This window comes from Pipra filicauda, unplaced genomic scaffold (genome assembly GCF_003945595.2).
Source record: "Pipra filicauda isolate LSUMZ 115617 unplaced genomic scaffold, ASM394559v2 scaffold112_size3218982_pilon, whole genome shotgun sequence".
NCBI classification, from domain to species: domain Eukaryota; kingdom Metazoa; phylum Chordata; class Aves; order Passeriformes; family Pipridae; genus Pipra; species Pipra filicauda.
The window spans coordinates 1,039,512-1,056,961 of record NW_024103574.1 but is presented as its reverse complement, the minus strand read 5'-3'; positions in this window follow the sequence as shown (position 1 = coordinate 1,056,961).

Here is a 17,450-nt window from a genome sequence, read left to right as displayed (position 1 = left end):
TTATAAGTAAGGATCAGACTATAGCATGGAATCTACTTGGAAACTATATTTTATTTCATAAGGGTGTAAGTGTATGCATTGTGTAGTAAACTTTTTGCAGGTTTTCTGTTAATATAGTACAGTTACACTGAGGAATTTCAGAGTTGTGTAATGCAGTACGTCAGGAAAGGGATATGTCAAGTTCAGTGAATGTGTTAAGATTAATTGATGCAATTCTGTCTCTATGAGGATTCTACAAGTGGCAGATGGGTGGCAGGTATGGACCGACAGTAAAGTGTGTCTGCTTTTCATCAAATTCCCACATGTGTAATATGTCCCATACCTAAAGAGGATCTTATTCTTCTGTACTTTTTTTTGGCTTTTGGGAGGTTTTGGTGAAGTTCTCTGTCGGACTTTCCAACTGAAAAGACACAGGATTCATTCAGTAGAAGTGGAGCTGATAAATACACATAAGATAAAACTTTGAAGTTGTAGAAAAATGCACAGTATGTAAAGACATGTTTGAACTGTAGAATGTTACTGCTTGGTGGTGCACAAAAGGGGATGCACTAATTTGATGTACACGACCTTTGCTTAAACTTTGCTTATTCTTATGCTTAGCTGGCCTGCTTCATGCTTTTGTTAAAATTCTGTAGTTTTGGAGAAAGGAGAGGACGACACTACAAATGTCCACTACTGTGTAGTTTGGTATTTTAAAAACAAACCTTGAAATATAAGAGGCTGTTTTCTAAAAATGAGCTGCCTCAGATGTTTCTTAAAGCTTACTTTTTTTTTAAGACACAAGATGCATGTTTTTTAATTAAGGCTGTTGGTTCCTTAGAAAAGCATTGTGATGTGCAAAGTGATGAAGCTTTCCTGTTTTGGATTTCCAATTAATTACTTTCAGCTGAGAAGTAGGGTGTACAAACTTGGAGGAACCATAATCAATTTTATTGCGAGGTAGGCAAGATTACATGTAACTGACTGTCTTCTGGAGTGCTTTTGTGCAGTGCTTATAGTTAGAGGGTATGTCACTGTATTTTGAGGTGCTTTATGCAAAGCTTATATGATATGGTGAAGGAATATATATACACACACGTATATATGTATGTATAAAAATGCAGACTGGAGAAGAGAGTGATTCTGTAACTGAAGGGTGGAGGCAATTCCTGCACAGATAATGTATTGATGAGATTTTGCTGACAGCATAATGAAAGTGTTCAGTGTCAAGGATGATGCCAAGGATATGTACAGTGCCATTAGTGGTTTGGAGTGGAATGGAGAGATGATGTCATTTTGTGCTTTAGGCTTTCCCTATTTGAGAAAAGCTGTTATATTTATGGTATATAAGTGCAGCAAACAGCTAGTTTGTGTGGTCAAGATAAATAGGCTGAAGGGTGACTGAAAATTACAGGTGGTTATTATGTGAATGGTATGTTGATCTGCAGCTCAAAGAGGCAGAGAAATAACAAGGTGAATTATTTTTTAACAGCTTATTGCTTATGGCAAATCTCATTTTGAAGAATGCTGTTCAATTTAGTTGGATATTGATGGACTGTAAACTTATTTATTAAATATCATTGATGCTTAGAATGTTACTCCTAATCTTAGCTGAGGGGAGAAACTGCACTGATAAGTAACCTTTAGAAACAACATATTAGTATTTTCTCTTAAGGCCTTGAAATTCTAAATGTTTTCAGAATTTCCATCTTTAAACTGATGCTTCAGTTTAGTACTCTTATGCTTTTTTTTGTATGTTGATTGTTACATATTTGCTTACTGTATAATGTACACTCAAAGTAAGCAGCTCTTAAATTATGTTCGTTTCCCCTTGCTTCTCTGTAGACATCTTTGCATCTTTATTGTGTGCCTGTTGTGTACATTTTTAAATGTTTGCTTCTGATCTGTTCAGTAACAGAGTGGAAAAGTAACCTTTTCAGCCAATATATTTTGTTAGTCCAAACCCCTGTCTACCTGGAACACTCTTCCCTCTGATGTATTTTCAATTTTTTTTTTATATAATGCAGATTTTTGAAATAATTATTAAATCTTGTTGTTTGACCTAATTGATGCTATAAACAAAGGTTCTTTTTTTCCATTCAGGCTATTCACTCTCACTACTTTTTTCCCTACTGTGATACTCCTATTAATGTTGCATTCAACTACTTGTAATTTTGTTTGGACTGAAACAGCTTCCCAGTCTGAGGTATGATCAGTTGTGTTCATTTCCTATGCTGTCACACGTTTCCTTGAAGTGCTTCACCATCCCATACGGGTTGTTGTCAAAAAGCAAAACTTTCTATGAGTAGAAAAATGAGAGATTTCAGCACTTGCACGTGAAAGCCCTACCACAGCTTTGGGAACTGTGCATGTGGCTTTTACTGTGATGCACAGACAAAGAAGAACTGTAACTTCTTTGAACTGTTTTTCAGATAATTCTCAAAATCTGGCAGGAGATTCAAAATGCAGGAGGCAGTCTTCTCTCTTGCAGTCCCTTGCTTGCTTTTGTTCAGTTACTGCAGATTCTTTGAAGTCAGAAGCATCTCCAGTAAAAAGACTTAAATTTTGTCTCTTCACGTTGTAAAGTGTTAAGCTTTTGCTTAATTTAACTTCTGGATAATTCAGGCTTCAGTAGAGTACCTGCTCTTAAATATTGCTTTTCATTAACTATTGTAAGAAGAGTAATTATTATTATTATTTTTTCTTTAAAAATTTAATTTTAGTAAATTTGACAGTGGCATTTATGATTCAGTTGGTTAAACTACAGTTGGAATAGCATAGATTGAGAGGTTTTACAAATTCTCAAAGGGAATTAATTTTGTGATTTTAGAAAACCTCATGTTTAAATTCAAGTGATTATTTAATCTACACTGAATGTTAGTTCTAGGTATTTGTGGGTACTGAATGTAGAGTAAGTTATTTTTATACTTTTTAGATAGGAATCAAAGACAATCAAAACTCCTTCTGCAAACAGAAAGCAGGAAACTACGTTCTGTACAGACAAGGTCATTACTGACTAGTTGTTAGGAAGACGATGGCATACACTTGTCTTTAAAGAGCTTTTTGGCTCTATTAACTGATGTAGGAGACTTTTCTCAAATTACTTTATCCCTGATACTTGTGTGTAGAGTTTTGGCTGGAGCTTAGTCTGGGTTTCTTGTAATAGACTTTTCTTAGCGTAATCTCTGCTTTCTACTGGCTGATTTTTCCCACACTGATATTTAGGATTATTGGATTTCTGTAATATTGTAGATGTTTTCCAGAGCTGCATCAGGTATTAGAATGAAATTTCTTCTGCACCCCACCCTCCTCTTTTGAATTTAGCGGATTTTAGTGGTGGGATGGCCATATCCTGATAAATGTACATACCACTCTCGACTAGCTAATCAAATTTTCTAAGTCTGTAATTCAAGACTACAGTTGCAAGCCTTTTGCTGTGTTTTTGTGTCAAGCTAGTGGAATGGACTGTTTAGCCACAGTTTATACCAACAAAAGTAGTTTGTATAGTATAGTCATTCTAGCCTTTGTCTCTTCCTCTTTTAACCTTCCTACACAAACGTAATCAGCTATAGGGGCAAAAGCTAGTTTTATATTACATTATGACTCTCTTAAAAAAACCCCCAAACACAACAAAATAAGAAACAAACAAACAACAACAACCCCACACACATACACAACAACAGCAACAAAACTTCAAATAAACGACCTGAAAAACTTCTCTATGAATTATGTTCCTGCCTGCAATTGTTCCAGGAGAAGGTGCTAAAAAAATGGTTAAGTGTCTTCTCCCAGGTAGATGTAGAAATGTCAGTTATTGCAGATCTGTTAGGAAATAAGGGCTAGATAGTAGATAAAGGGATCCAAACTCTTGTCAAGATTACAGCAAATTTTATTTAGTCATTGTACACCTTTGCTTTCTAGTGTTTCTCTAGTGTTTTTTCCCAGAGAGGGGGCAGGTTAATAGGAGATACTTCATTAAAGCAAAAAGAACTTTCAGTCCATCTTTTTTTTTTAGTATCGTTGGGGGGGCACTTGAGGTTGCGCCCGTCTCCACCACTGCAGTTTTTTTCCACTTCCTGTTCTCTGCCCTTATCAGAACAGGCAGCTGCTTATTGCTGATCGGAAGCCTGACCATTTTACAGCCATGCTTGTGCCCTTTCACTCTTTGAATAGTGAGGTGAATGTTCTGTAGATACATTACCCAATTCTGCATCCCTTTTGATGCTGTCTATTACCTGGTGATGGAGAGTGACTCTCATTCTCACTTCTTTTCCTGATAATGAGAATTAAGACAGGAAGATTTGAGCCAAAGCATTTGTGATGTTGAAATCTTTGCCTTTCCATAAGGAGTTTTTGGAGAACTACCTGTCTTGAATCTGTTGGTAAAGAATGTCAGGCACTGAGTTATTTCAAATGTCATCACCCTTGAAATAAATAGTAGGTGTTAGAGTTTGATTGTTTGTATTGGAGTGAGAGTAATCTTCTTTGACAGCAGACAGACCTTTGAGAGGTGAGTGCTGGTTAAGCACAACAGGTCAAGTAGCTTTAACCAGTCTCAATGCTATCAGTAGTTTGGCCTAAAACCTGGTGTCTCGTGGATTGCATTGCCTTCACGAAGATGTTTGCATGACTGTAGTACTGCAAGTACTATCATGCATTGTGTGGAGCTTTGAACACCAGAGGGATTGAAAAGGGGAGTTATTTCTGAGTTATTGGTAGTGTTTAGTTAATTGCAGTATTTAGAAGATGTGTTCGTTGAAGGCATTTTGCACAGGGGCAGAGTCATTGGGGCAATTCTTCAGTGAGAGGAGTGTTAGGCACCCAGCCAAAGTGCACAGGTTTACTGAGATGTCTGGTTTAGTGCTGATGGTAATGTTTGATAATATAAAGCCTGCAGAGACCTTCTTTCTTACTTTTTGAATGTTGTTTTGGCTCTTCATACATAAAGGCTTTTATTTTTGTGGGCATTTTTAACTGTAGCTTTACATTTGCCTTCTGTAACTAACAGAAGAACTCCACAGCTGTTTGAAAATAACACTTCTGCTTCTCTAGATGAATGAATACGACTCTAAAACCCAACTAAAGAATTGTATTTTTTTTTTCTGTAATAAATCTTATTTGAGAAATGAGCACGTATACATTGAATAACATTCTTGCTTAAGGCTGCATGAAGTTTAATGTGATACTAAGGAAATGATCCTGGGACTAGGGAAAGGAGCTCAAATACTTATCTTCTGTTGCTTTGTATTGCCCAGCCAGACTTACTTGAAAGGTCTGTCCTCCCTTACTCTGTGTTTGTTATTTAGGCAAGTGGCTTTGAGACAATTGCAGTCTGACTGGGGAACTCAGAATCAATAAGCTGTGTGTGAGCAAAATGAGGGAAGGAATCCTAGCCAGTATGTGAGGACAGGTATCTCGTTCAGATTTAATTTTGATGATGACTAAACGTTAGTTTGGTCTAGATACGAATAACCAACCCTTTCTGTAAAGATGTATGCTAGTTGTTGTTTCTTCATTAGAAGTAGACCCAGTTCTGTAGAGATACCGTAGCCAAATCCATTCTTGTTTTTGTGCAGCTTCAGTGACTCTCAGAGTCTCTTCCAAATGTTATATAGTCTGGTATCTCCAAATAGGAAGTGAAAAACTTCCTTGTATAGTTCGAAAGATCCATGAATAAAATAGAGTATTTATTTCATCTGACATTAATCAGCATTTCATGAAGGCAAACAAGTTATGATCTTAAGATGGGCAAGCTAGCCTTAGAATAATAACACAACTCTGCCCTAGGAAAGGTGAGGAATTAGCAAGGCCCAGGCTTAAAGCCCTTCAACAATTAATCTTAGATATGTTGATCATTTTTGCAAAAAGACTTTTAAAAAAGCTTCCATTTGTAACCATTTCCTTTCTGTGCATTGTTCCTCACTCAGGGAACTTAAGATAGCTGACTTTGAAGGCAGTAGCAGAAAATGCAGCAAAGTTTTTCTTGCCGTGCAGCTTTTTTCCACTTGTTTGACCCATGATTTCTTAGTGGATTTTTTAATTAAAATGCCAATATCTATGTTACTTGCAAATTACACATGTATTTCAGAGAAGACCACTGGAATTTTGTTATTTTTACCCTGAGACAAAAATGATGGAATACTTTTGTGGCCGTGGATTTCTTATCTCTCTGCTTTGCCTGTCTTGTCTGATAATCTAGGACGCAAGCAGAAAATGACAGCTGTACAGTAAGTTCTTCTTTTATTTTGCAGGTTTCTTTTATTGTGGAAGTGGATCTTACAGCATAATGTAAATCAAACAAGCAAAGGTGAGTAGAAGTTTTTTGTTGACCTTTTTTTCCCCCCCAAATGCCATTAGCATATACTGCTGAACATGCAGAAAAGTGGTCAGTGAAAATTCTCTTGAAATTTGTATCTTGATTACTGTAATTTATGAATGTAGTGTTACTTCTACGAGATTAAAATAGGAACAAAAGATCCTCCCTTATTATTTAATATTATTATGATAATTACACTTTTCTTCGGTAAGTTATTATAGTCAAAAAGCTATCAAGGTGTTCTGCTAGCTGTTGAGAGCCAAAATTATGAGTACTTTAAATTAATTTCATTCTCTACATATTATCCACCTGGTTGCAAAATATTGAAAGTGTACTTTGCATTGTCAAAGCAGCATGTTAAACTTGAACTTACTGTATTAATAAATAACTCTGTGGGAAATTTGACCAGTTGTCAGAATAGCGTTTCAAATTTTTAATAATGAAATTCTGTTGGAATTTTTTTCCCCCTTTCTGTCTTTAGGAATCCATTTGGGAGTAGAACTGAAGTGTCCATTTGCAGTTGCAGAGTGTCCATCTAGGAGAAATTTTCTGTAACTTTGGCATTTCTCCTCCTTTGCCCCACCCCCCTCCTCTGTTATTTTGAGAAAAAGAATTTAGATAAACCCTAATTTTTTCTTTTCCATTTACTTGATACTCTACTTCAGGAATAATTTGAACTGTATTAGTCTATTTAAATTAATATCTTTACCATGTGATTATGTGAAACATTTAACAAAGAGCAATTTGCTTTAATCTGTTCTGAGTCTTTCAAGAGTATCTTTAGGTAAGGCTCCACTGTTCAGTAGATTACTCTGCTTGGGAGACAGGGCATGATGGACTCGGGTACAGAAGCTTCCATGACAAACAAAAGCTGGCTTCTCAAGTTTTCTGCTTGCTGTTTGACTAATATGCCATCTCAGAATGTACGTGCTTGCAGTGATCTGATATTTTGAAGAGGTGAGAGGGAGATCCCATTTGCTTAAATGAGCTTGTTCCTCATTTCTAATCTCCAGTTAATATGTAGACTTGATATCACTTTAAAATTGTAGTATGTATATTTTGAAATAGACAGGAACTGCTTTGTTTGTATCTTCTGTTCTGCTAAGACTTCTTTAGAGCTATTGCTGTTAACTTTAAAATATTGATTATAGCAGAATGCTTTGTGGGAATTTAAAATAACCCTGAGTATTGATCCTTTGTATAATGTATAACTGATTCAAGACTTGGATTATGAATTGTCTTCTGAACTATGAACAATTAAAAATAAGCTCTGCTGCTGTATTATCTATATACTTATGCATAGAACTTACTGCCTTAGCCTGACTTTGCTGGTTTCTAGAATGTGCTGCTTTGGAAAAAGGAATAAATATAACACTGCAAAAGGAGATACTTTATCTGAGGATGAGTGTAAAGTAAGAGTCGTGGCTACAAAGGGAACTTGAATTGATAGTAAGATTCAAACTGTTACCTGTGCCTTCTAGTGCATGCTTTCAGTACTTGAAGCTTAAAGTTTATGTTCTGTCTCTTCTTAATTTTGTTGTCTAATAACTGGTTTAAATACAGAAAATTAGTTGAAAAGTCTAATATATAAATAACTGAGTGTGTTCTTGAAGCATGAGGTCTTCTGAATGAAACTCCAAAGACCTTTTGACTTAATGGTGTTTAGCAATGTATAGTAGAAGAAAGCTGATCTCTGAGGAGAAAGCCTATACTCTTGCATACATAACAAGAGGACAGAAAAATGTGTAAAAGAATACATAGAAACAGTGTAATGATGTTAGATCAGTATTGTTATTGCTTAGAGGAGATCTTGAGGTTCTGACAGTTCTGTAAAAATGACAACTGAATAGTCAGTTAATCAATGAAAATATTACACTTCCCTAAGGCAAATATAAAAGGTATCACGTCCTGACTTTTGGAAATAAAGAAATCTGTTGCTAGATAAAAACACACAGGTACGAGATAGGTTTTACAAGCAGTTAATGTACCTTATTGGGATAACTGTAGTATTTTTTCTTAAATTTTCTGATTACCAGGCTGCATCTTCTGAGCTCCACAGGAGGACCTGTTTGTGTTAAATAAGGGGGGAAGTGAGGAAAAAATAAGCTTGGTCTCAATGTGTTAACAGTACAATGGGCCACACTTCTGTGTAGCAGAAAAGGTAGCACAAGGTAGATGCTTGTGCTGAATTTCCCTGTAATAGTGTGTCAAGTGAAGTCATATTTTAAGCATTTTAATTATAGGTTATATACAGCATTCTGCACAGGATAGATTTTAGTATGTGGGATTTGTGTTTCTTTGGTTCAGACAGTAATCTCATATAATTTTAATATTGTTCATATTATCCAGGTAACATGAAGTTGAGCTTTCTGCCATTAAATCACTTCTGGTGTTTTGTGGTGGTTTTATTTTTTTTATTAAAAAATTAAAGAAACAAACCTCAATTATTAGTGAGGTGATGCGAGCATTTTTTCTGACTTGTGTTTTTCTGGTCATGTACAGTGTGTTATATAGGTTTGGGTCTTTTAAAAACTCTGATTTCATATGTTCATCAGCAAGCATTATAACTTTCTCCAAGTCAGCAGAATTTTTGTTCTTAATCTGCAGAGGTACAAGATGGTTCTTTTTGCCTTACCTGGTACTGCTGCTTAGAATCTTACTAGCTTTTTAATCCTTGATCACTGAAAGAACATAGAGGATGATGAGAGTTACCAGTTTGCTGGTAAGGATGAATGAGTATCACTAATATAATTCGTTACTCTAAGGTTCTAAATTAAATTAGTAAAAGCAGAATGTGTGTCTCAGGTGGTCTTTTTATAATTGGGGAAAACCAGCATGCTTTAGGAATTAAAAAAAAAAAAAATCTTTCTTCATGAGCAGGAGACAGTGTTGAAATTTGTGATAACATTAAAATTGGTACAGCAAGTGGTTATCAGCCAAAAAAAGCAAAAATGAGAAACTGCTATATATGTTTCAAGTCATGCTGGATAAAAAGAATGACAAATTTTTTTTAATATAACAGGAAATAAGGTCAGAATTGTTCCAAAGTTGAAAGACATGTTTTGTTCAAAGATCTGTCCCAATAAAATTGTTCTTAATGTTGCCTTTAAGAAAGTTGCACTGTAAATCCATTTATAGCATCATGTTTTTGTCATGCAAGTTTTCATCTGTGATCTGCTGGATTGACACTTCACAAGTAGTTCATGCAGGTAACTAACAGTATAGTTTAATTAACTTGAGAAATATTCCTGTAAAATAGTCAAATATTCTAAAATAATCTAAAAGTTCTAAAAATCCTTCCCAGTCTGGTTGAGATCTTTACCTCCTAACGAAAGCAGATTGAGTAGCTTATCCAGATAACAAGCTGCATGTTTATATCTTAAGAGGTCTTTCGCATCAGTTACTGAATTCACTTTTTCCTGAAATTCGGAGTTATGGTGGAAGTAAGACCTCTTTGGCCATGTAGTTGTAATCACTGGGGATTTGCATAGAGTTATGCAAAAAAACCTAAACACTAATAATTAGTTGGTTTATTGATATCTATTTGATTTGTATTGGAAGAAAGGGTTCTTTGCCCAACTGCTCACAAAAGATGTCTGAACAAAAAGACTGAATTGTAGGAAAAACCTTTGTTTTCAATTGAAAATCAGTTTTAGATTTGGATATGAAAAATCTGTGGGTTCTGCTTTGATTAATTTTAAATGTCTTTATATTAGCACAGCATTGCTCATATTTGACAGCTGCCAGTTCTATATGTGGGGAATAATTAGATTTGCATACAGAATTTCACTGCCACTTGGTGGCAGTACCTGGCTTCAAAAGGACTTGTTTCTGAGCAGATAAGGTGACTGATTCTGTAAAACTGTAGGTTAAGGGGGAGTAGATTAGTTTTAAAATTTCTAGAAGTTAGTTCTGTGTTTTAAAAAAAAAAAATACTTTTTATTTAGCCTACTGGAAGGATTTGCATTTGTATGTCTCTATGGAAAATCTAGCTATCGTGTCTAATATGTAATTTAAAAGTATTGCTTGTGTTAATAGTATTCTCAGAAGATGTATTTAATGTTCCCCAGTTGAATTGTTTTAGCACTTACTTCTAGCATTTTGCTTCGATTGAGTAGTTTAGTTCAAGTAATTTTAGAGCATAAAATTTGCTTTATGGTAGTATTCTTTATAATATTGCACTCTGCAACGTTAAATGGAGGACTGCCAAAGCTGCTTTTTTGCCTTCTGAAATATTCTCTGCATTTTTACTTTTTTATTTATTCATATAAATTTTAGGAAAATATTCCCCAGTAGATTTTTCTGTCAACAAAGCTGGTAAAAGTCTGTGCCCTTACTCATAGTTGCTGCCTCTCGGTTGTGCCAATTCAGCAGTGTTTGGGTCCCAGCCTTTTAAACTGAATAATGAAATGGTTGATAAAGTGTGGAGGAAGGAACCTGGGGGGGGAGTGGAGGAAGGCAGCAGTTATTTAAACTGGCTTTGCTGCAAAGAAAAGCATAATTCCAATGTATAGCACTGTAATTTGACAGTATATGACTGGATGTTGAAACTTCTTTCTCTTTTTTGCAAGCCAAAATCTTCTGCAATGGTCAGCAGGTCTCTAATATTAGTATTATGCCCCATGTAAGGACTGTAGTATTGAGACTAAAGTGTGGAAGAGTGCAGATACTTTCCTAAATATGGTCTCTTGTGAAATGTCTCACTTACTAGGACTGGAGATGTGACAGAGTTTTGCTAGTGGCGGTGGGTTCTATGAGGAGGAAATGTTTTTACTGAGGAGGAAATATTTTACTGTACGAAGAGCTGACACTGAGAAGCCAGGTGTCCTTAGGCCCCTCTGAGATGTGACACATCAGGGAGAATACGGTGACGTAGAAGAGGGATTCATCCTGTAAAGTCTAAAATTGTAGAAATACAAATAAAAAATGTGGTGGGACTTAAAAACCGTGTTGATAAATTTGAGGGTGACAATAATACCTTAGTGGTAATATGATTTTATTTATTGAAAGAACTCTATAAAACATGATCACTAGAAGAGAGTTAGAAGGGAGAGGGACATCAAATTATAGTTTTGCTGTCAATATATTCTACAAAACTTGGCATGGAGAGAATGCACTTTTTCTGTATACCTAATAATTTTTGTGTAATTTTTTTAAACTGTTGGAATGATAAATTCAAAGTTAGTGGTTGGAAACTTTTTTAAATTAAAATACTCTTATGCCTATATAGATGATATTTTGAAATTGGAAAATTGTGGATAGTGTGAGCACATGGAGCACTCTAAAGCAGACTAAAGTAAGCAAGAATTGGGATACTGTGTGGCAGAGTGTACTAAAATAGAATCACAGAATAGTTGAGTTTGGAAGGGACCTGCAGCAATCTTGTCCAACCCTGTTGTCCAGCCTATTGGGGTCCATCTCAATGGCAACACAACCTGCTGGTGTATCAACCGTGGATCTGTCTTGTGTTCTCAGCAGCCTTGCTGAGGGTACCTTCTGCCCCATCACCCAGTTCATTAATGTAGATGTTGAACAGTGTGTGGGACTTGGTGCTTGACCCTAGGGTACTGCTTTAGTTCCTGGCCAACTACACTTTGTAACACTGATGACAACCCTTAATTTTTTGGCAGCTTGTTAAAGATGTCTAGCAACAAGGATTAGGAGCAGGACTTTTATTTATAGACTGTAATGAGAAAAAACTTTCTGTTTTTTTTTTAATGTTGGTGGTTAATAAAATTATTTGTTGTATCATCATGGCTAGGCTTCGCGAATGAAGATTTGGGATTTGTTGTATGATGTCTAGATAAAAGCAATTTTTGGGACCATACTTGAAGCTTAAGAATACTTTTCACTGAAAAACACAGATAATGGTGATGAAAGAGATGAAAAGTGTTTTCTTAAACGTTTAGTTTCTTTAGAGAGTAAAAATGTGTGAGCATGTGAGATGGCATCAAGGAAAAGAATTTATGCATGTAAAAGTAAGGGAATGGTTTTGGAGAGAAATAGTATGTATTTTACAGAGCATTCTTCAGAGTATTTTTCATACTTCTGTTTCTCTTACTGGAGTGCTGCTAGTTATTACCATGTGTGTCTGCATTTAGGACAATTCAGTATTTGATTGTAGTTCTCATCTTTAGTAGAAACTAATGGCAGTACAAGTCAAACTAGATCACGCTACTAAAAATCCAAACTAGAGAGCTGCAGGAACATGAACAGGATTGGGGAGTGCTGGGGGGAGTTATGGAAGCCTGTGGAGTTGCCACACAATGTGTGACTGTTCTTAAGTTACCAGATTCAACATCTTGGATTTTTTTGTTCTGGCTAGTCATCTTTTAGAAATACCTAGTTCATTTTGAAAAACATCTACCAATGAAACCATCTTAAACTCCTACACGAGTGCTTGAAGCTAGAAGAGTACATTTTTATAGTGGTAGGTCTGATTCTTGTGACACTTAAATTGTATTGTCATTTATTTTTATTGATTTCAGTATTGAATTTTAGCATGATGCCCCCCATTGTGACAAACTGGTTTATTTTCCCAAGCAAATCAATATTAGAAGAGTAAGATGGTCGGTGGCAGTAATGGTATTCTCTTCTGTGATTTCTTATTGTCAGGTAGTCGTTCTGAAGTTGTGTTTAGTTCCTCTTCACATGTTAACGTATCACTCTTAGACATCTTAGGCTAGAAATCAAGTTTCTGAAATTTTGACATTTTTAGGGAAATTTTTTACTTAGTTACTATTCTGACAGCTTTTGAAGATGTTATTTTATTAGGAACTAAGTTTCAGGAAAATTAACTTTCTAAAAACGTGTCGTTCAGGTTTGATGTTCCCAGCCAAGATGGGCTGCTTTTGTAATATGGCTCCTCTATAATTCAGAGTTTCTCTTTGGTCAGCTTTTTCCGCAGATATGACAACTCAGTGACTCTTCAACAGTATAACAGTGGGTGGCAGTAACTTTGTATTTCTTTGTATTTATTTATTAGGCATAAAACAAGTGTTGTATTAGTAATATTTCTTACTGCTTTAAAAATTTTTAATATGGCAGTCTAGTTAGCTGTGAGAGTTTTCCAGTATGTGTGCTTTAATGTGAACTGCTGTGGATCTGAATTGTATTGAAGAGAGCAAGTTTGCAGTGGAACTCCTCATGTTGTAGTTAGATTAATAACTACATACTGTATGTAAAGTAGATGTTGAGGGGCAGTATTCACAGTGTTGTGCATATTAAACAAGCTGTCTCTTCACTGCAGAAGTTTAAAAAAACACAGAAGTGTTCAGGTGAATTTGTAGGTTTCAAAGCTAAGTAAGGCAGTCTACAGTTACTGTTTCTGCTGTGCAGAAGGGAGTGTATTTTCAACAACTTGATTTGCAAACACAGATAGAAGCAGGAGGAAAGCAAAGTGAGTCACTGACTCGTCCTCCAGTTGTCAGGCTTTGTGATTCTGAAGGGTGGATCAGGATAGCTTTTTAAGAAGAAATAAACTGAAAAACAAGTAATAGGTCTAATGATCAAAGTCTTGCAATTTTATTGATTTTGGGTATTCTTATTGCTAGATAACACCCAAAGCTCTAGAGGTGTAAAATGTGTGCATTACTCTATGGAAGAGGCAAAAATATTGTGCAGCTGTCCTCTAAATAATTTGCACCTTTTTTTTTTCTCCAGATGTGGTTGGTTTGTGCTGATACACTACTAGTTCCTCTATTGCTCTGTACAAATCTTCATTTCCCAGTGGTGCTTAAACATTTCACTTTTGGCAAAAGTTCTGTGCTGGATATTTGCCATGATTAAGTTGCGAAGGCCACAGACTGCGTAATGGGGCAGAATGGAAGGAGATACCTCTTTAGTCCTGTGCCATAATGTACTTAACCTCTCTCTTGGTCTGCTGTTTGTTGCCTAAAAGTCTGAGACTTTGGTTCTATCATCTTTAATATAAGCTTTATTACAGGAACATTTGATAAAATGATAGGCTAAAATGATAGGTTTTGTTAGTTTTCTATATTTACATAATGAAGTCTTGAAGAAAAATCTAAATGGGAACAGTGCAAACCTGAAGCACCTTTCCTATCTCTTGAATATTTGAATAATCCCTTGAGTGTCCTGGCTATTCACATATCTGCTTAAAGAACTTGACTTATGAGGAGTTACTTAGCACAGGACAAGTATAGTTTTGCCTTCATTACAGCACTGCTGAAAGACTATATTCCTTCAGTTTCTTTAACTAGACTGATTAAATTAAATCCACTTAGGAGATGGCTTCTATGTTTTTGTGCTACTTAATAGTCGCTCTGTGCTTTTAGCTCATTGTCTCATATTTATGAATTTAGTGAGAAACTTGATATCAGAACACATAAAAGCACTTCATGCTTTTCAGAAACTCGGCCAAATTCTTCCATCTTAAAGCTCCAATGTGCTTTCAAATCTGTTATAAACCCTTATAAAATAACATGAGGTTTGGAATAGAGACTGACAAAAATCTCTTGCCTACAACTGCTAGTAGGCAGCAGCATAGTATATGTAGCACTGGAGCATAAGCTTTAATGAACTGGCATTGTAGAATTGACCAAAGCAATGCTCTTAATTTTGTGTGTGACCCTCTTGCGCAGTAAAGGTTGTTATGAAATAAGAACTTGGAAAGGTCATAAACCTACTGGCAATAAATACAATTAACAATGTACATAGAACAATGGAATTAAGTACATTCCTATCAAAAAGAATTATTAATGAACAGAAAGTGGACAGCATAGATCTGATGACAGGAAGGTTGCATCTAATCTGAATTACTGAGTGACCTAGGAAGCTTGCTCAGAGGGATTACCAAATAATTATGTTAATATGCAATTATCACCTCATTTCTTCTGTAGTAACCTCAAGATGTAGTGTAGTAAGGGTGTTATAGCAAGTGCTGATAGTTTGCAAAAATACTGATGTTCAAGATTTTTAAGACAATAAGATTACCTTAAGGCATTTAAATTATGATCTGTCAGTTTGAAGATAGATATGACCTAATACTTTTTTAATGCTTAGACTATCTGGCCACAGGCAGTCATATCTGCAGAACACATTATTGTTTTTAAAACTGATATTTTATGAAGAAAAATAATATTTTAAGTTATGTAAATTTTAATTACTTAAGTAATAGTGGTGGAATGTGGCTTAGTTGGCTAAATAATTGTTTTGAATACGAAATAATTTCTATATAATAAATAGCGTATCATGTAAACCAGGAACAACACTGTTAAGTGCACTACAGTCATTCAAGACTTAACAGAAATTATTGAATTTGGCCTAACCTTTTAGATAAAGTGTTTCAAAGGTATGAGCGTGGGATTGTGTACTCTTGTGTAGGCTTTTTGAGAATCACTGTTTTTACATTTATGTATCTCCTAGGTATATTGCACTATGTGCTTACATAAAAATTTCCTCAGCTCTGTAGTTGAGGTAGTACTTGGTAGAGAATATGATAAGCACTGTTTTCAGCAAATTTAAAGTTTTATCTCAATGTTTAATTTTTCAAATACACTAAGTATTAATTGTTGTATATTTTGACAGAATTAATAATTTTGTATTCCTGATACAATAAAGAGACGATAATTTTAAAACTGTGATGGAAGCATACAAAAAATATTGCGTAACCTTGCTTACATCTTAGTTACAATGATTGATTTTTCTTTTTTTTCCCTAGGGATGAGTTAGATGATAACATTTCCTCCAAAAACATGGCATTAGTTATACCTATCATTGTTACTGCATAAATTTTGATACCTGGAGTAGATAATGTAACTGAAGTATTGCATCTTGGCTCAGTGTCATCACAAGACTCTAAATTACTGTAATTTAAAAATCTATCTTCTGTGTTTTCTCTAATGCCACACTGTTAAAGCTGTTAACTTTCTTCTTGTTGTCCTGCACAAAAAATAGTGAACTGTAGCATCCTGATAGCTGGGAAAAAATATGATAATTAGCAGGAAATTATTAAAATGTAGCAGTGATATTATTGATAAGCGTTTCAGGCTTGATTCAAAGACTGAATCTGTAGGGACAGCTGTATTACCATAGAAGACTTCTAGTCAGATCCATATGGAGTAGTTCACAATCTCTGTAAATACACAGTATGGAAAGGAGTCTCTTACAGGATTGCATGGGGTAATGTTTTAGATACTGCTCACGGTAACTCTGAGGAGAATCTCTGTTTAATGGTGATCATAGGGTGTCCTAGCCACCTTTTTAACTTAAGCTTTACCACTAATATTTAGCATCAGTATGGTTTTGTCTTCATCATGTAAACCTGTGAGAAGTTTTCAGGAGCCATTCTGATAATGAGGATCGCGGTCTCCAACCAGCACAATATTCTCAGTTTGCCTCCCTGCTGTTCAGGGGGTACCAGTGAAGTTGCTTTAAATGGGAAGCGTCTGTTCTTCCTCTGAGCCCCTCACACCAGAACAGATGGGTGGAACTTGGAACATGGAAGGTTTTACCTCAGAGGTGGTAACAGTGAAGCCACTCATTAACACTGAATTTACCACTTCGTTAGCAACGTTGCTTCCTGTTGAGAAAAGCTAATACAGGCTCTCAAATTGACTGAGCACACTTTCGTCTACCTCTCCAATAATAAAACAAGGAAAACACACATCTTAGAGGGAAAATGGTCCTACTCAATTTCTTACAAACTTTTCGTGAATGTTTTTATACTCTGCCTAATACTATATGAAGCCTACAATATTGAGTTGTCAAATTGTTGGAGCTGTTGTGCATCAGCTGTTGTGCATGTGTTGGAGGTTTCACTTCTTTTAATTGACTTTTGCATTACCGATTCTTAATGCATGTTTGCACTGCCCATTTCTAACTTGTGTACGTGATGTAAAGACTCCTGCTTGGTGGTGCATTATCACCATTTTAGGGTGATAGCTTTGAATATGATCTTATTGGAAGTCGTTATTATAGTGGAAAATGACCCATATCAAAACAGCAAAGAAATGCAAAAATCTAAGAAATGGGAAGATGAGAAACTGGGGTGTCTAGTAGAACATTTGCATAAAGGTGTGTTACAGATAAATAATACAATAAAATATTTCACACACTTTAAACATTTATTATGCCTCTGACATGAGCATTGCTTTATTTTTCTAAATTGGCTAGTCCAGTGATGGAGTAGCAA